This window comes from Glycine max, chromosome 6, assembly GCF_000004515.6.
Source record: "Glycine max cultivar Williams 82 chromosome 6, Glycine_max_v4.0, whole genome shotgun sequence".
In the NCBI taxonomy this organism is placed as follows: domain Eukaryota; kingdom Viridiplantae; phylum Streptophyta; class Magnoliopsida; order Fabales; family Fabaceae; genus Glycine; species Glycine max.
Window position 1 is genome coordinate 36,388,603 of NC_038242.2, and position 21,772 is coordinate 36,410,374.

The following is a 21,772-nucleotide window of genomic DNA, read 5'->3' on the forward strand; positions in this document are numbered from 1 at the left end:
ATTTCTTTGTAAGCAGTGATCACGTGCCTTAATCTATGAACGAATGCAATTTTTATTCGTCCTAAATTTCTATTTATAAATGTTAACTTACATAATCAGTTAGTGAATTTGAAGAAAAGAAAGATATCTTAAAACATAACTCGTTATGAATAAAAATTGACTAGAAATTTAATTATCAAAATTGAAAGTTACTACTTTTTACTATAATTCAAAATAGAGAAAAATTTAAGAATCAAATGAAAAAAAATGTTGGATATATTTCGTTTAAATCTATGTACGACACTTCAGGCTTATGATGGGCCAGTGAACCGCTTGAAGACTTGTAGCTAGCCTTGGAGGTCCTAGAATTTAATGTTATGAACACAATATATATAACATGTACTCTCTCCGTTTTTATACACTACTAGAATTATGGCATTCTACATCGCGCGATCTACGACGGTTCTGGAGAACCGTTTTAATATAAGGCGCGGTGGAAATTTTGTAATTAGGGGAAAAAAATAATTTTTCACATCGTACATTCTATGTATGGTGGTGGCAAACTTGTAATTACGTACAACAAAGTCAACGATGGGTTTTGACCTAGGACCGTCGTAGTATTACGAATATAAAAACTAACCTAAACCCGCAGCGCCGCTACTCAGCCTTTGCCGTAGACCATTCATGTTTCTTCCTCAGCCATTGTCTCCATCAAACTTTTTGCCTTGCCTCCCTGAAGCTCATCCACATGGTGTCCCTGAACCTCACCCACATGGTGTACCTCAAACCCTGAACCTCACCCATATTGTGTACCTCAAACCCTAGCCTGCTGTCTCAAAATTATTAGGTTATACGCCATCAATAGTGTTTTCACACGCGCATCCATACTCACCTTGTCAAACAGGTAATCGACAATCTAGTGTTTGCCTGAGATTGTTTTTGAATGCATTGTGGATGATTTTATCTTCATGTGTTTTTTTGTCGGCAATGATTTTCTACCACATATGCCTACACTAGAGATTCGTGAGGTCTGGTATTCTAGATCTCTTATTCTCTCACTCCCTTTCTTTTCTATTTTCTATATATTTGGTCTGAATCAAATTTCAGGACTGGTCTTCTATTTTTTAGGCATTAGTTGTGGATTTTGTTCTTGACTTAACCTAACTGGTCTTGGACGTATATTGGAGCTGTTTTCCCCCCTTTTCTCATTGTTTGGATTTTGGTAGCTAATGTAAACAATTTGGGGCAATTCTAAAAATGATGGGTTTGTTCTTTTATCTAAATAATAAGGGAACTAACTATCAAGAAAGCTTAAATTGTTAGATTGACCAAGGCTAAAGTGCTTTGGGTTGATTCGCCGAAGCATGAATAAAGTATCAAACCCACTCTACCTTCTCTAAAATTTAACTTACTTTAAAGCATGTGAGTGGTTATGCAGGATTTTGTAGTCTATGATTAGGAACAACTATCCCAAAAGCTGAAGCTTTTAGATGGAGGCAAAACTCTTGAGGAACTTGAAGCTATACGTAAAGATGTCGTAAGTTAACAAATTGAAGTGTTACTAATTTTGATTCATATGGAGATCTAGGTGTTCTTAATTCAATTTATTGTTTAGGTCTTGAAATACACTAAAGGCCTATGTTGGGTGACGCACTATTATTATGAAGGCGTTTGTTCTTGGAATTGGTGAGTTCCTTTTCTAGCTTTAATTTTCCTGGAGAACTGTATGAGCCTGAAATTTTGTTGGCTTTCATTTACCTTTAATATGGCACTTGTGATATTTTTCTCTTTTCTCACCTTGGATGATTAAATTTGGGATGACGTAATTTAAGGTGTTGAATACTTGGTTTTAAGACTAGTTTGGTTGAAACTGAAATTGTGTGATGCATGCTGGTGACTTTGTTCCTTGCCCGTCTCTCCTTCCCTTTTCTGTCTATTTAATATTCTTTTTACCTTGGTGAGTATAGACACATTTTGTTAATTGGATGTATCTATAAGACTATTGCAAAGGTGTTATCAAGGAAGTTAGAAGGGGTACTCAATACATTGATGAGAGGTAAGGGGCTTTTATTAGGAGGAAGGAGCATGCTTGATGGTGTTGTTGTGGAAAACGAGGGGGTGGAGGAGGCTAAAAGGTGGTGGAGGAGGTGGAAAAATTTTCAGGATCTTACTAGTACGGTTACATTGAACAAGCATCACGATGACTTGTGGAGATGGAAGCTGGATTCTTCGGGCCTATACTCTGTGGCCTCTGCATACTCTATGCTACAACGCACACTCACCAAATCTGACAATTGAAAACTTTTACAAGCATCTTTGGTAGATCAAGACCCCGCCACCGGTGGAGAGCTACACTTAATAGGCTACCAACGAAGCTGAATTTGAAGAAAAGAAGGGTGTTGCTGAAAAATGATCTTGGATTATGCTTGTTTTGTGGCAAAGATGTGGAGTCAGAGGAACATTTATTGCTAACTTGCTGTGTAACAGAGAGGATCTGGAAGCACTGGTGTAGCTGTATTGGTTCTCATGTGGTTATGCCTAATGATCTGAGAACACACTACTGGCAGCACCCCTCGATGGTGAGAGGGAAATTGGGAGGTATGGCTTGGACGATGGTATCGTTTACCATCATCTGGTGTGTGTGGAGATTGCGAAATGATATGATATTTAATCATGTGTTATCTTTCCATGGTATTTAGGATGAAGTCTTGGGTATGGCTGTATCCTAAAGTGGATGGGTTTAATTACTTGTTTGCTGAATGGGTGATCTCACCAGGTGAGTGCATTTTGAATCTTGATAGCTTTAGGCACAATTAGCTGGGTGGTTAGATTTTAGTGTTGGAGGTATATATATTGAATTTCTTTCATATATATATATATATATATATATATGAAAGATTTTTTTTTTTCTTTTAACAAAAGAAAATTACATTCCTAGGTGAGTGCAGTTTTAGGTACTGAGGAAAAATAATTGGTTATGTTTTGTTTTTTTATCTCATTTTGTTTAAGAAGCTATGGAGTGGTCTAAATTTGTTCACTAGTTAATTCCTTCCAGGCAAGTGACTTTCTCCAAGAGAAGCAAAGGGTTTTTCAAGAAGGCTCTGGAATTGTCAGCCCTTTGTGATGCACACATAGCTCTCATTGTTTTTTCTACAACTAGCAAGCTCTTTGAGTATGCCAGTTCAAGGTATATATTTTCATATCACTATCTTCCTTTCTTTTCTGTATTTTCTTCTGTGGAAGGAAACTTATAACCTGATGCCCAGGTCTTTTTATTCAAGTGTTAATTATTATGCTTCTTTGTCTTTCCTTGATTCCTTATATTATGGACAAAGAGGGAAAGAGAAAAGATTGATTTAATGTATATGCATGATAATAATGACTGATTGCATGACTCAGGAGTTTAGGAGAAAGTCATGGATTTTTCTGAACTCAATGCCCATGTATATATGCTACTATAGTGGTACCAACAAATTTCCCTTTCTTTACAACAGTGGAGTACTATCTCTTTAAACATTAAAATTTGTCAAAATGGATTCTCTATATACATTGTTGTAAATAGTATTTGTGCAACTTTCTGTTTTCTTAAACTATCTCTCCTGAAATGCTTGACCAAAGAAAGTAATATGAGAAATCCTTCAAGTACTATGTAAGATTGGCTACTTTTACCAATCATGCAACATGCATGATATTTTCCAAATTGTGTCACACACTTGCTTTTTTACGCAGAATACCTGACATTAACACTTAATAATACTTGTATTTTATAGCATTTCACTTCTCAGGCTTTAGTTCGATCTATATCTCCAGGCAACACAATAGCTAGGCTTGATATAAACCGTAAGGACGTGTTTGGTTTGATAGAGTGACCTTTGACAGAATAAAATATTAATTCCCTTTTTATCACATTCACTCCCTTCAACTAATTAGGATTCAAACTTTCATGATTTTATTTATCTTATGAATGAAGTAGACATATAATACGAAATAAAATGAATGCTTATATAATTTATGTAATCTTCAATCAAGAAAAATCAAATTTAATTGACTGGTTTTAATACAAGGGTCAATGGTTTTCTAGGCAATATTATATGAAGTTCTTATTGACATTAATATTGTTGATCACCTAAAAATGAGCTATATAACAGCAATGATAAGAACTTCATTGATTCAAAGGAAAGCAGAAGAAAAATTGAATAATTTAAATCTGAGTACAATGTGTTTTTTGTTTTCAGTATGCATCAAGTAATTGAAAGGCGCGATAACCATTCAACAATGCATAGACTGGATCGCCCCTCTATTGAGCTGCAGGTTAGCGATAATAACTTCAACTTGATGTTGCATATATAAATTGATTGATGTGTCTCTTGAAATTATTGAGTGAAAAGTTTCTATATAGCATTCACTCTTACGTCTCTGTAGACACTAAAAAAAAAGTTAACTACCTCGTGTGGTTGGTTTTAGGCTTTTAGCTGTAAATAAATAACACAAGATGTGCAGGTAGGAAAAAGCTGATATATTTGGAATTTCTTTGAAGCAAATACCCAATTTTATGATAAAGTTAACATAGGGTATATTAATTAATCGAATCCTTGATGATAAAAAAAGTCTACATTGGAAAAATCACTAATATAAGTCTTTTTTTTTTAAAAAAAATGGAACAAATTAGTTACTAAAAGAGACTAATATATATAGCCTGCCTTGGTCTATACAATCCAAAAGACTAATTTCATATTTTGCATAATAATTAAAAAAACACTCCTATATCACTGAGACGTGGTTTTTCCACATTTAAAATCTCATACATTTAAAATCTCATATACTCTATCGTTATTATATTATTATTTTTTAAAAGGCAGTTGTTATTATTATTTTATTTTTTTGAAAGGGTTATTATTATTATTATTATTTATATATTTACGGTTTAATGAAATTCATCCATTGATACCATAGTTTTTTGTTGATTGATATGATTTAATAATGCATTGATTGGATCAGATGAATAAGGCTAGGCTATTAGAATTCTCTGTGTAATTTATGAATAATTAAAATATTACCATTTTACTATAATTTTTAAATTTTTTAATACTACTATATTATAAGTGAAAAATACCTAGTGAGTGACTAATCTTCAAAGAACAAAACTTGACTGAGCATAACTTAAAATTTAGTGTCTAGCATAAAATGTTTGCTCAATATTCAGAGGCTATATATTAGTTGTTTGTAGTTTGGGGGAAGGACGCAATAAATTAAAATGAGTGGAGTGGGGATTGATATTGGAAATGAGAAATTTAATATTCCCTGCAATAAAGCAGGGATACACCTTTGCAATAGTCTTATGGATTAACTTGTTTTAGTAGAAATGAAGAGGCTAAAATTTTATTGCAATGCGTGATCTATGAATAAGGTCAGAATTTTTTAAAGTACTTTGAAGTAAGTGTATGTTTGGTTGGGATTAATATGTGGAAATAAGCACTTTGTTTATTTAATCTCTGTTATCTACCTGGTTCTAAATGTGACTTCTCTTGATTTGTTGGAAGGATCAGGTCCATAAGGTATTGGCTGATTTACAACTTAGCATCTTAGTTTTTTCTAAAATGTGAAGCACACATTAGAGATATTGATGTCTGATTTTAATTGGAAATCTCTAACTCCTACCCTATGATTACGAAGTACTACTTCAATTGGACAATGTCCTTTGTTTGAATATGTTGGAACAAATGCTGTTTTGGACCTTTAATACTTTTGTCTCATCACCATATTAACCACAACACAAACTTATTGGACTAATATTTGTTGTGTGACACTGGTAAGGCTACATATACCTATCCTTCCTAGACCCACTAGGTTTGGGGGTGGGGGGGGACCTTTTGCACTGTGTTGCTTTTTTAGAGTTAAAACTTAGGAAATCACAGCTAGGACAATAATAAGAAAATATATATATATATATATATGTATATATATATATATATATACACTTCTATTGCCTGTGAATTTCATGTTTTCTTGATCCAGAGTGCATCTACAAGAATTGCATGTCTTATTTTATGAATTTTATTTTGTTATAAAATAGGTTTTATCCTTATCACCATGCCCCCTTTGCATCTGATCTCAAAGGCCTTGGTGAACTTGATATTAGCTTTAGGCTGGGTACCCCATTCAAACCAATTGATAGGGGTCTTTCCTGCTGCAAGGTTTGCTTGCTACACAACTTACTATTTTTGTAAATTGTAGCTTTCTAATCTTCAGTTAGTGTAACATTGGAACTATCATATGTTTGCAGCTCTCATTCACTTCCTGAGCCGTATAGGAGACTTATGACAGATCCAAACTCACCAATCATTGATTTTTATCTAATTGGTATGTATTTATTGAAGTGAGCTATTAATTTGTTTTAGAAGTTCCACTGTATTATGATTTATGAGTATTGCTCCCTATTGTTGTGGCTCAGACTTTGAAGTGGACATGAATAGCAAACGCTTTGCTTGGCAGGTTCAATCTTAATTTACCTTTGCCTTTTCTAGAGATGGTTGCATCATAGCTCAATAGTGAACGGGCTGTGGTCAAGGAAAAAATCAACCCTAAAGAAAGGTCAGTGCATAATGCTTTGCAATTTTCTAAGAAAACATTTTGGATGATGATAAGGTTTAAATCAAATTTCATTCTGATCATAGTATTGGATTTGTTGCATCTGATGGAGCATTATATATGGTCATGAGTAACAATTTATCTCATTATTATGATGTGGCAAGCCATAATATGATCTTTGAACTTGTATGGAGTATACATATTGAATTTAAATTTTTCTTTAAGAAAAAAATTGTGAGGCCTGTGTTTTTCATCTTTTGATTGATATTGAAACAGGTCTGTGGTTTTAGTTAGTGGAGCATTTTATCGCCAATAAGCTAAATGCTGCTGATAATCCAATTTAGTTCGTTCTTAATTTTGAAGTTCATGTATTGGTTTAGTCACTTGGTTGATAATTTTGAAGTAGCCATAAGCCCATAAGCTGATGCTTTAAGTGATACATGTCATTTGTATATTCTAATTGCCACATACAAGAACATATACATATTACTATATTATGATAACATGAGGGGGGCCTTGTAAGTTTTTGGGAAGGATAGTGATTTTAGAGTAGCAAAAAGCAAAAAAATAAAATAAAAATTAATTCTACATCGATTATTCCAAAAATTGATGTAGTATCCTAACAACAACCAATGTAGAATGCTTTACCAAGAGGTAGCCTTCTATGACGTTTTTCACCTAAACCCAATGTAGTATCATGGCCATTCTACATCGGTTATTAGGATAACCAATGTAGAAAACTGACATTCTACATCGGTCGTCCTAATAACCGATGTAGAACGGTCAGGATGCTACATCGGGTTTGGGCTGAAACCTGTCTTCGAACCCAATTCTTTCTAGGACGGTCCTTCAACCGTCGTAGTAGGACGACGAACTTTCTACATCGCTGGCTACGATGATGCGTCAAAACCGAATTAGAAAGGCTTCTATAATTGATGTAGAAAGTCTACTTTGTAGTAGTGATATATAAAATTTAATTATTTTATTTATTAAGATTAGAAAAAGAATTAATTTAATTAATAATAATAAGTTTATCTTAAATTTAATTTATTTTTAAATTATTATTGTTATTAATATTTATTTTTTTTTAATTATATGTTAATATATTTTTTTCTTTTTTAACGAGAAATATTTTTAGTCTAAAATAATTAATGTAAAAAATATTATAAATTAAATTTTATAAAAAGAAACAATAATTATTTTAAACTTGAATTTTATAAATAAGAATAAATTAAGTATTTTCTTTCCTTTTTATGGCAAACATGCATGTGTGTGTGTGTGTGTGTGTATATATATATATATATATATATATATATATATATATATATATATATATATATATATATATATATATATATATGTGTGTGTGTGTGTGTGTGTGTGTGTGTGTATGTATGTATATATATAAAAGGAGGGATTGAGTTACTCCTTGCTAAAATTATTCCCTTCAATAATTTTGAATTGAAGCAAGACTTGGAAATAGCCAAAAGAACACATGAAGAACATGTTTCAGAGTTAGAATTGCAAGCTACTGAATCTGAAGCTGAATATGAAAAAAGAATAGAGGGACTTAAGCTTCATCTTGTAGATGCAAGAATGCAAGTGAAGGAACTAGAGGCATTTTCCGAATCCAGATTTTTGAAATGGAAGAATAAAGAGGATACCTATCAAACTATTGTAAATTTCCAAGTTGGAGCTTTCTAGGTTTGCTTTTTTGTATTGCCGTTTCATTTATGGTCGCCAATTTTTTCTTGTGCTATCCCATATAATTTGATGCTTTTTAGGAACTGAGAGCTGCCATGAAGTCTGTCAAAGATGATGTGATAAAAACAAAAAGAAACTACTTAGAGGAATTCAAGTACTTTGGTAGGATACAATGTTTAAAAATTTTCGTCATTTATCATTGGTATTTATTTTATGATGGATTAGATGTATTTACAACTAACAAGATGTGTATATGTAGGAATCAAGTTGAAAGGTCTAGCTAAGGCTGTTGAAAATTATCATGTAGTTATAGCTGAAAATAGGAAATTGTATAATGAAGTTCAAGATTTGAAAGGTATGTATTATATGGTGCTTATATGAAGATTGCGAACTGGTGTTTGCTTGATTGATGACCTGATTTTTTTTCTTCTTTTTATTCTAAACAAGTTCGTGATTTACTACCAAACAATGGTCCTCAAAAGAGATATCCTTTTCTTTAGTATATATTCCCATATCCACAATAGTGGGAGCCTTGTATACCAGGCTTCCCTTTTATTATAAGTTATGTGACTCTCTATATTCATAACTAGCATTTTTATTCATTTATGTATTGACATACTACTATATGCACATGTATAGAGAAAGTGTAATGATATTGTGATGACATACAGTAAAGAGAAAATATATAAACAGCTTAGTGAGGCCAGGTTTAGTGGCAATATATGCGGTGGGTTTTAAATATTTTAAAGTGCTTCAGCACTAAAAATTGGTTATCTTATGCATTGCTTAAACTTAGGATTCTTTTACCATGATAATCTTTGATATCCTTGGTATATTATTTGGTGGTATCCCTGGTATATTATTTGGTGAAGTGTGAAAGAGTAGAGTAATGTCTCTGGTCTCTCTTTCAAGTGGATGGCACCGAATCAATAACATCACAATACAAAGAGTAGAGTAATGTCTCTGGTCTCTCTTTCAAGTGAATTACAGTCCCATATTGATGTAGATGCAAGTGGTTTGAACCCATCTCCTTATATCATTTTGAATCTTTTGGTAGTGGGTTATTTATGACTTTATTTTCTAAGGTGCATTTACATAAAATAATTCTCATAATATTTTCTAAATTTAAATTTAAAATTAAAATTATATTAAATTTGAATCAAGTTTATATATATATATATATATATATATATATTATTGTCATTAATGAATTTCAAGAAAAATGTAATAAAAACTTAATTTGTTTTATGAGTTTATTTCTCTTATATGGACCTCGTTGTGTGTTCACTTCATTTCTTTTGTTAAATTAATTTGTTTCATCTTTGGGGTAACAAATAAACACCTGCAATGGCTTCTATTGTGATAAATTTACTCCAAATAGTCCCTATAAGGCTATGATTTGGAAAGAGGCTTGGAGCGACTAGTAAACTTTCGAAGGCTGAAAAGAGTCTTGATCATGCAATTCCTGGTGTGAGTAACTCCTCTTTCTAACATATCCTTTTGTATATGCCATTAAATTGTCAAGAATCCTTAACATGGTGTATCTGAATTGTAAAATATATCTTGCTCAAAAATACTCACACGGTTTGAATAAATAGATGATAAAAACAACAACTTGTGAGTCATGGGTCAACCCAGTCAATCCCTAGTCACAGATTGTTGTTTGCCTATCACCATGTTTGACATTATGATGTTCAAGATGTGAGAAAAGGGTTGAATTTAGTTACAAAGATCTGCAAGGAGTATAACATTTTTGGAGTTCACGGTCCAATTATTGAGTTGTTGAATTGTGATGAAAAGTTTTTCACTGTTGTTGAAGTTAATGCAGGAAACAAGTCATTTCTCACTGATATATGTATTTGATTCATCATATGTTGCATTGAGCATGAGATATATAACCTAGATATCTAATGAGATATAGTTGGTTTGCAGGTAGTAAGTGATATATGCACACACACACACACACACACACACACACACACACATATATGAATACAATATATGTTGTATACACTATAAAGTTAGAATAGGAACCTTCGTGGTTCGTTACAATTTGCTAGTTAATGATTATAAACTGTCGATAATACCGAGGTTCATGTAAACATTTGTAATTGCCATTCATGAAGAAAAAGGAAAAAAAAATAATTCAACATCGGTTATTAGGATAACTGATGTTGAATTCTCGAATATACTACATTGGTTAGCTGGAAAACTGATGTAGAATGTCTAACCTCGGTTGCCTATTCAACAACGTTGAACGGCCAAAACCGATGTAGAATGGCGGACATTCTACATCGGTCAATTAGACAACCGATGTTAAATTATTGCTTTCTACATCGGTCCATGCCAAGAGACCGTAGTAGAATTAATGTCATTCTACAATGGTTATGGCCAAGAGACCGTAGTAGAATTAACACCAATCTACATCGGTCGCGGAGACCGATGTAGAACACCTACCCCCCTTTTACGACATCTTCTACAACATCGGTCCATAACCGATGTAGAATGACCAATATAATCGATGTAGAATGACCATTTTGTAGTAGTGCTTAGTGAAAACATAGTAGAAATTGTTCAAATAAAAGATAAAGTTATCTCGGCTCAACACAAGGTCGTCTATTCTGAGTAAATAAAAAAAACTAAAATAGAAACCATAACACAATTATATCATTCATGGAAATTATAACATGCGAAGTAAAATCCTATGCCCCCTATGTCACACTTATCAGAGCATATCCCTATCACAGACTAAGTTTCTCCATCTCCAACATGTAACTCATCATATGCTGGCTCGCCTAAAACAAAATGGCAATAAGCCCAAATACAAACACACACTGGGAGTGAGTTATCACATTTCTAAATAAATTACACATAAATAAATTACACATAAATAAAAACATAATAAAAATACATTATACAACCATTTATAATATAACTCAACTTAATTCAATTCACATTATTTCAACACTTTATCATTTAAATTTCATATTTCAGTCACCCATCACATTATTTATGAATCACCCACTCAATCAAGGCATAACAACATTCACTGATTTCATAATAAACAATTCACATGCGTTATGCAATAATTATACTAAGACTCAAATCTATATGTAATGTGATACCATGTCAGTGAAAAGTCACACTGGGGCGCTTAGGAGTACATAACAAGACACACCACACAATGAGTATGTCAAGTCACTCTCACTAAGTAAAATCATAAGGTGACCAGTCATGGTTACTCTGTTTTGCAAGAATGCTCCAACCACATGTGATCAACATATGCTTAAAGGAGCATTCAAACTGAGTATCTTTACCCCTAAGGCCTAGACTCCGAAGAATCCATTTGGGCCTCACCTTCCTGATTCAGGTCCAACCCCTAAAAAAATATTTTTTTTTGTACTCAGACTCTGTTCATGAATTATACAATACCCACGACCTCACACTAATATTTCAAACATATTTAACAAGTTGTGCTACATTTTAACCCTTCAGGATCCTAACTAGGAATCCCCACACTTTTCCTTTAACTCTGCGCATAAAAATTTTCTCTAGATAAACATTGATCGGGTTACTGTATAACTCATAACTCACAAGACAAGTAATATCACTACAAATATTAATCACTCACTCATTCACAATCATATCTCATGTCTACAATTTAACATTTCACAATTTAACTAATTACAAAATATATTTAACAGTTAGATAAAAATGTATTATAATAATAACATAACACCTCTAACTTCAAGATTTATAAACAAATATATATAACATATTACTGTACAATTATATGTAATACCAAATATATACATATACATACATATATATATATATATATATATATATAATTAATAAGAACAATAATCATAAACATATCATTAAATAAATATTATATTATATATAAAAAACATTAATATATATATATATATATATATATATATATATATATATATAAATATAAAATAGTAAACATGCGCATATATATATATATATATATATATATATATATATATATATATATATTATAAATATGAAATGTATTATATATATATAACAAATAAAAAAATATATACTTATATTGATTTATATGAAAAACATGTATACCTATATTCTAAACATATTTCAACTAAGTCACCAACATCAAGAAAATGCCTAATTACAATGTGAGTACAACTTTAGTTAATTTCTTCAAATGATTTTAGTCAATTCAATGATCTAATAATCCTTGCACATATGAATTTCATGATGAGAAATCACCTACGCGAATTAAAATATAAAGTTTGTGAAATAAGAGTGTCAATACATGTACGTGTATACACTGTGGTGCAAATTTTTTTTTTTAAAATCAACAAGATTGAAAGGCCAACATATTTGATATAAACAAAATGACTATCACACAATTTTTATGCTAATTATAAAGAATCCTAATCCCTAAGGTACACACCCAACACAGGAACATCAACTTTACAACAAATTCGCATCAGAACACCAATTGATTCATCAAACACACTCAATCTGCGATTAAAACATGAAAACATAATTGAACTTCATAAAACACCCCAAAATAACCAAGAAATTGATCATCTAGGAATCCCTACACATGTTCATTCTAATACCCAAGCGTGAGTAACTCATCTCTTACCTCGATGTAGTCACTCAAGCGTTCTTCATTAGCAATTGTGGTGTTTCTGGTGCTCTCTAGAGCTCCTCCTCTGGTTGTTCTGTTAGGATTTTTGGACGTCAGAAGAAGAAAAAGGAACAGAAGGTGTTTAGTAAGAGCTGCTCTGGGTTAAAAGTTGGTTTATATGGTGGGGAAATTATGACCTAACTGATTTTATTTATTTATTATTTATTTGTAGGAAAGCTTAAAAGACACGGCTGTTACAAGAGATACTCAGTGAGGTCACAACCACAACGCAAAAAAACAGGTGAGTGACTAAGGGCACAAGTGACTCAGTCAAAGAAAGGGTTCACGAGACCTTAAAAGACTCACAAACCACGACGATTTTCTTAAAAAGGTTGTGGAAGTGTCATTTCTATGGCAGTTATACCCTGACCTGCCGTTGTACGCATAATTCAAAGACGGTTTTTGTAAAACCGTCTTCATTTAGAAACATCATAATTACAAAAATGTCACGACCTGAATATACTATGATGGATTTGTTGGACCGACGTTGAAAGTGCGTTGTAAAAAGTTTTTCTATAAGTGACAAAAGATGTCAACCATTATGAAAATTCAGGAGAGAGACCAAATTTTGAAACATGTTACCATTGATGAAGAAGGGTGTTGTTGTGTTCTGTGCATCCAATTAGGGAAGGGCTTAATAGGGTTGGACTCAAAAGGTTTAAGATTGAAAGAGGACACATGTGTTATCTTCAGGGAGAATGGGTTTGGTCTTTCAAACCCTATCATTTGCACCAATACCAAAAGATTGAGGCTCAAATATGCCATCTATTTCAAATTGTATTAGTTTATACTTATGACAAATTCCAATGAAAAAATCTAATCAGAAAAACTAAATCATCAAAAATTACTATATAACTATTAAAAGAAAGGATCATATATATATATATATATATATATATATATATATATATATATATATATATATATATATATAAACAATTGAATGGACAAAATTATTGAGATATATGGACAAAATTGATGTAAAACACTACCTTAAAAAAATTCAATGGTTGAAGAAGTTAAATGAATCATATTCGTTTGAATATTGTAAATATCTAGTCTTTTAGAAACATAGGTTTCGTTTGAATAGGGTTCTAACGAGGAATGAGGCACAATTGTTGATGAAGTTCTTGATCAGACACTTACCTACACAATTCAAGCCAAGCCTTTTCTGGTTCCACAAGAAGAGAATGAGCTAAAAGATGTCAATCATTATGAAAATTCAAGAGAGATCAAACTTTAAAATATCTTACCCTTGATGAAGAAGGATGTCATTATTGCTACAGTTGTTGTGTTTTCTGCACCCAATACAGGAAGGGCATGATATTATTGGACGCACAAGGCAATGTTAATGTAAAAGTCAATCAAGGATTCATCCCCCAAGTTTTTCACAAATTCAAAACCATGGGGAGCCCGCAACTGGTGCCTACTTACATGCCCCAAAACCAGAGCCCAATGCTAGCCAACATCAGATTCACATCTGTTTGCCATTGAAACAGTGATTGAAGGAAGTGAATTTGGCAAAGAAGGTTGATTGGAGTCATGAAATTTTAGAGATTGAAGATGCTTATCATAAAGGATATCGGAATTGGATTATGATGCAATTGTAGCTATTATAGAGGCCTTCTCCTTTTGTTCTTGTTCAAGTATAAGTTTTTCAAGTCATGCCACTCTAAGTCCTCTTTGTGGCACCAATTTTGGATATGGCATTTTGCATGGTCTTCCAATAGGTCTTCTGCCACCACCACTAAAAATTCTTTTACATTTTAGAGTTTAATCTTCTTGATTCATCACTCTTCCTTGTAACACGCATACACACCTTACACGAAAAATGTGTTATAAGTTACTACAAGGCAAATAAAGAATAGAACAAGGTGTCAATGTCACTTATTATATATACTATTTTGTAATTGAATAATAATTAAAAGACAAATTTACTCTATCAGTACATATATTGTTTATTAAAACACTTTACACTTTAGGTTCTTTATTATATGTATATTCTGAACACCAGGTATATTATATATAGTTGGTAGAACAAATAGAAGGATCATATATGGCGCAGAGAATTAACAAAGGTGATGAATAATGATGACATTGGTGAGTAACATTATAGTTTCTTAGCTGTTGACAATTGAGTTTAATCTTCATGGTTAATTACTAGCCACTTTAGGAAAAATAATATATGAACGACATGAAAGGGAAGGGGCGGTAAGATGATGCAGAGAAATTAATTAAAGCAATTATTATGTTCCCATATGCATTCAATGGTCTTTCTTTCAAACGTTAAATGCATCATCCATGCAAACAATATTTTTAATATATATATATATATATACTTCTTAATTGATTGTCCCCACTATATTTCTAAAGTGAAGTTTTTATAATACTTTTTATTTAAATTTATTTATCGGTTTAACTCCATATTTAAATAATTATTCATAAAGCAATGAATGTTGACTAAGGGACAACCAACCTTATTCTCCTTAATAAATTAAGTTTTGAATTTGAATTTTATAACTATAAATCTATAATAATAAATTTGAGAATTCATTCCCAGGTAACACATAGTGATTCAACAGACACTCTTAAGGCTCAAAGTATACATGTCATCTACAAAGAGGTTTAGATGACATATGTCATGATATGTTGCTTCATCAATAGTTTGTTTGAATTTGAATCATAATTATTGCAAAAAAAAAAAAATCAGCTTAATTTTATAAAATCAATGTCTATTCAATAATTGAATTATCATTTACTACTATCATCTTTTTTATGAAATTTATTGCTAATTATCATTTGACCAAATTTGTGCAAATCAACATAGTATTTTTATATATAAGGCCAAATTACAATTTTGTTCCCCCTAGTTTCTCAAATCCATGTTTTTTGTCCCCCGTAGATTTTAATTGTAGCATTTAATATCTCCAGTCTTATAAATTGGTGATTTTGGTCCTCCTAATAAATTATTGACAAATAATTCTGATTAATTGAGTTATTAAGTTATTTATAAATTAATCAAAACTATTAATTATTAATTTTAGGACACCTAGACTAGTTTTTGAATTAGGGATAATTTTGTAATTTCACATGCCTGAAGTGAATATTTGATGTGTGTGTTGGGAAATAAATTTAATTGAATTGGGAGAAGCCCAATTCAATTAAATTTTAGAGGGGAATGTGAACATTTTCTTGCTACACTCCATTGCCACATCATATAGCCACACTTTGTGCATGTCTTTCATGTTTTACGTGCCTCATGACACCTAAGCACACTTAGTGGAGAAATCTTGCACTTGATCTTGGATTAGTGGACTGAACCATTGCTAAAATTCACTAATCATAATTAGTGAAATTTTGACTCCACAAATTCAAGTGAAATTTGAATAGAAATTCAAATTTCCCTCTAATTTTGTGTGACACTTATGCTATAAATAGAGGCTATGTGTGTGGATTTTATCAACTTTGATCATTTGAGAATTACACTTCAAAGTTCAGACTTCATTTGAGGCACAAAATTTCGTGCTCCTTCTTTCATTCTCCCTCCACTCATCTTCTCCTACTTTCAAGCTCTTATCCATGGTTTCCTATGGTGGTAAGCTTGTTCTTGACTTATCTTCTCCTTGAAGTGGCATCTCCAATCATCTTTCTTCCTTCTCCATTCCGCTTTCATTGATCTTCAAGAAGCAAAAGACTCCATTGATGATGAAGATCTAAGACCTACAAGCTCCACATGGAGCTACATCACTATGAGCCTATTCATCACCTCTACGCGTCTCTTCTCTTCTCTCGTTGTGATTGCTGACTCTGAAAGTGTTGCATCCAAGTCTTGATGAATGAGCAATGCATTCATCTTCACCTCCCATAGACTGAAATTATCTATTTCACCAACGAATTTTTTGATCTCCATTCTTGCAAGAGCCATGGTTTTCTCCTTTCTTTCCCTTAGCATCTCAACTCATTGTTGATATCCCTTGTTATGAATGAAGAAGATGATTTTTGTTGTGAAAACAAAAATTGGGAACAAAAATGGAGCTCTGTATATTGTTTTTTTATTAACAAAAAAAAAAGCGAAACTTATATACGTGTCATAACATGCCCGTTATTATTAACAGCATAATAAAAAAATTAACTATATAAGGCTTCCAGCTTACTCCCCCAACTAACCAACATTAGACCACATACAACATATATACATATGTTAGAGAATTAAATTTTGAAACAATAATAAAAATAAGGTGAATTTTATATTTCTAACTAATGTTTTGTATTTTTTAAATAAAAAACGATAGATTAACAAACAAAATAATACTCTTTTGAACTTATTCTTATAAATAATTATACCGCCAATGTAATTAAGAAAGGTAAATATTAGTTTTTAAAAACTACAAGTACATAGAAATTAAACTGTAAAAATATTTTGAATTATTTAAATAAAGTTTTACTTTTTCGTGAAAAAATAATTGTGAATAAGAAAAATTATATCCGTATGTTTGAATGGGAAATTTTGAAAGAGAAATTAAATTTTCAAATTATTTTAAAATACCATATATTACAATATCTTCTTTGGATATTAAACTCAATCAATTTTTAAGATGCTAGAATTATTGTAGAAGATTTTTTGATGCAAAATGTTTTTTCAATAACAATTAAAATTAAAGAATTTCAAATAACACAAAATAAATTTGTATATAAAATTATGTTATGTTTAGAATTGACATTAGCATAATGTATAAAAATATATATATGTCTGTTTAATTTAGCAAGAGTCAAATAAAAGATATCAAAGAAATTTGTTCTATTCCATTATATTTGTGCATTAAACACAAATTAGTTTTTCATTGCAATTACCCATTCATCCCGTCAAGCATTAACCAAAGGAAATGTAAACCAAGGAAATAGAAAATAACCAAAGCTCCGCCAAAATTAGGGCTAACATAAACAAAGTCATTAAACAAAGAAATTAAATAAAACATAACCATACAAGATTACAGTTGCCTAAAAGTGACACCACAAGAAATGGGAAGAAGATGTTCACAGCTTCAAACTGAGATCAAGATCAACACTTTCTCCCACCACATTACAGTTCTGAAACCTATCAGATTGTTGTCCAATTTGTGCCATCTTTGCTGATGAAGGGATGCCATTGTACCCAAGTTTTTGTTGATTTGGTTGATTGTACCTTGATGGTGGAGGGACTTGGTCTTTCATTTTTTCCTTTAGTTAAAAAAGTGGAAGTTAAGAATAAACACTGAAATCAGAAAAATGGGGATAATGGCCAATGTGAAATTTTCCTAAAGTGACTAAATAGAGATTCAAAATCAGGGTATACCTGGTGGTGAAATGGTACGAAACCTGAAGGAGACTTTAACTTGGAACATGAGCATCGAGTAGGAGGATCCACTGTGTGAAAATCTCCACCAATATTCTTCTTTCCTTTTTTATTTTTCTTTGAGATCAGCTCTGAGTTGGACGCTGAAAGAGAAGGAATTTCCCTGCAGATGAACATGCAAAATTGTAAACAATTATCAAAACTCTAACGATCAAAGTTGAACCAACCTTATCGTTGAATTGCCAAAATCCAAGTTGAATCTTCTTCCACTGCTGCATGAAATGGATTCACTTGCTTTCATAGGATCAAGGAAAGTGAGAGGTTTAAAATTGGAAGAGGACACAGGAGGATTAGGGAAACTGAGAGGTTTAAATTTGGAAGAGGACACAGGTGGAATATCAAGGGAGAAGGCATTTGGTCGTTTAGTCCATATCATCTGCACCAAGATCAAAAGATTAAGACTCTATTATGCCATATGTTCTAAATTGTATCAGCTTGTAGTTATTATAAATTCCAAGGAAAAAATCTAATCATAAATACTCAATTTTTTAAATATTTTATATAACCATTAAAAGAGAGGATACATATGAAAAATTTAATGAACAAATTTATTGACATATATGAACAAAATTGATGTAAAAATAAACTACCTTCAAAAAATTGAATGATTAAAGTAGTTAAATTAATCATTTGAAAGTAGAAATTGTATATACCTTCTCCTCCTTCCTCTTAGAAACATTCCACTATAGATTGGGTTTGAAGGTGGCTCTAACAAAGAATAGGGTACAATTGTTGATGAAGTCCTTGAGTTTACACCTAGCTGCACAATCCAGCAAAACCTTTCTTATTTCAATGGAAGGGAATGTTATATATAAAAGATGCCAACCAGTATGAAAATTCAGGAGAGAGATCAAATTTTAAATCATGTTACCATTGATGAAGAAGGATGTTGTTGTGTTCTGTGCATCCAATTATGGAAGGGCCTAATAGGGTTCGACTCAAAAGGCTTTAAATTGGATGAGGACAGAGGTGTTTTCTTCACGGAGAATGGGTTTGGTCTTTTAATCCCTATTATCTGCACCAATGTCAAAAGATTAAGGCTCAAATATGCCATCTGTTTTAAATGGTATTAGTCCTTAGTTATAACAAATTCCAATGCAAAAATCTAATCAGAAAAACTAAATTATAAAAAATTACTATATAACTATTAAAAGAGAGGATATATATGAACAATTGAATGAACAAAATTATTGAGATATATGGACAAAATTGATGTAAAACACTACCTTAAAAAATTGAATTGTTGAAGTAATTAAATTAATCATTTGAGAGTAGAAATTGTAAATACCTTATCTAGCCTCTTAGAAACATAGGTTTGGTTGTTTGAATAGGGCTCTACTGAGGAATGAGGCACAATTGTTGATGAAGTCCTTGAGGAGACACCCACCTACACAATTTAAGCCAATCCTTTTCTTATTTCAAAGGAAGAGAATGAGCTAAAAGATGTCAATCATTATGAAAATTTAAGAGAGAGATCAAACTTTAAAACATCTTACCGTTGATGAGAAAGGATGTTGTTGGTGTTGTTGTGTTTGCTGCACCCAATTCGGGAAGGGCATGATAGTATTGGACTCACAAGGCAAAGTTGATGCAAAAGTCAATCGAGGATTCATCCCAATGTTCTTCTTCCCAAATTCCAAATCATGGGGATCCCGCAACTGGGGCCCAGTTGCATGCCCCAAAACTAGAGCGCCATGCCAGCCAGCATTATATCCACGACTGTTTGCAATTGAAACAGAGCTTGAAGGATGCTTATCATAAGGGATATCAGAATTGGATGATGATGCAATTGCAGCTATTACAGCTGTCTTCTCCTTTTGTTCTTGTTCAAGTCTAAGTTTTTCAAGTTGTGCCACTCCAAGTCCTCTTTGTGGCACCAATTTTGGATATGGCATTTTGCATGGTCTTCCAATAGGTCTTCTACTATAATCACTACCAATTCTTTTACATTTTAGGGTTTCATCTTCTTGATCCATTGGTGATTTTCTCCTTGTAACACATACATGCACACCCTACAAGACAAATGTGTTATAAGTTACTACAAGGCAAATAAAGAATAGAACAAGATGTCAATGCCACTTATTATCTATACTATTTTGTAATTGAATAATAATTAAAAAACTAATTTACTCTATTTGTGCATATATTTTTTATTAAAACACTTTACAATTTAGGTTCTTTATTATCAAATATCTTTTGAACACCAGGTATATTATATATAGTTGGCAGAACAAATAGAAGGATCATATATGGCGGAGAGAATTAATGAAGGTGATAAGTAATGATGACATTGATGTGCAACATTACAGTTTCTCTACTGCTGACAATTAAGTTTAGTCTCTATGGCTAAGGTAATATATGAACGACATGACGTGAATGGGAAGGGACAGGATGATGACGCAGAGAAATTAATTAAAGCAATTACTATGTTTCCATATGCATTCAATGGTCTTTCTATCAGCCTTAAATGCATCATGTATGCATATGAATTTCATTAATGTTGTTATATATATATATATATATATATATATATATATATATATATATATATATATATATATATATATATATATATATATATATATATATATATATATATATATATATATATATATATATATATATATATATATATATATATATATATATATATATATATATATATATATATATATATATATATATATATATATATATATATATCTTAATTGATTGTCTTCACTATATTTTTTAAAGTGACGTTTTTATTATACTTTGTATTTAAATTTATTTATTTATGGTTTCAACTCTCTATATTTAAATAATTATTCATGAAGCAATGAATGTTGATTAAGTGTCAATCAACTTGGTTCTCCTTAATAAATCAAGTGTCAAATTGGAGTTTTGTAACTGAAAATCTATAATAATAAATTTGAAAATTCATTCTCATGTTTGTAACACATAGTTATCCAAGAGACACTCTTCAGGCTCAAAGTACACTGTCATTTACAAAGAGATTTAGATGACACATGTCATGAACTCATGATATGTTGCTTTGTCAATATTTTGTTCGAATTCGAATCATAATTATTGCAAACATTCAGCTTAATTTTATAAAATCAATGCCTATTCAATAATTGAATTATCATTTACTACTATTATCCTTTTATGCAATTTATTGCTAATTATCATTTAATCAAATTTGTACAAATTGACATAATATTCTTATATATAAGGTTAAACTATAATTTTGGTCTCCCTAGTTTCTCAAATCCATGATTTAGGTTCCCCTATATTTTAATTGTAACATTCAATCTCCCTAGTCTTATAAAATTGTGATTTTGGTCCTCCTAATAGATTATTAACAAATAACTCTAATTAAATGAGTTATTAATTTAATTATTAATTATTAAAAAATGACTAAATATTATTACTCCTAA

At 31.4% G+C, this 21,772-nt stretch overlaps 1 long non-coding RNA gene across 7 annotated transcripts; it reads left to right on the top strand.

Moving 5' to 3' along the window:
* The first annotated feature begins 370 nt into the window (after positions 1–370).
* On the top strand, positions 371–20,860 carry LOC113001874 (uncharacterized). 7 transcript variants are annotated; one of them, XR_005891868.1, is made up of 11 exons: positions 445–883; positions 1,418–1,516; positions 1,595–1,665; positions 3,035–3,166; positions 4,215–4,290; positions 6,053–6,173; positions 6,263–6,339; positions 6,431–6,570; positions 8,531–9,741; positions 14,976–15,061; positions 20,561–20,860. It is a non-coding gene; the product is annotated as an uncharacterized lncRNA (long non-coding RNA). The 7 variants fall into 7 exon arrangements; XR_005891871.1 differs by lacking the exons at positions 14,976–15,061; positions 20,561–20,860 and adding an exon at positions 2,679–2,755 and having other exon boundaries at positions 371–883; positions 1,595–2,577; positions 8,531–10,242; XR_005891869.1 differs by lacking the exons at positions 14,976–15,061; positions 20,561–20,860 and adding an exon at positions 9,870–10,241 and having other exon boundaries at positions 446–883.
* Positions 20,861–21,772: the final 912 nt, after the last annotated feature.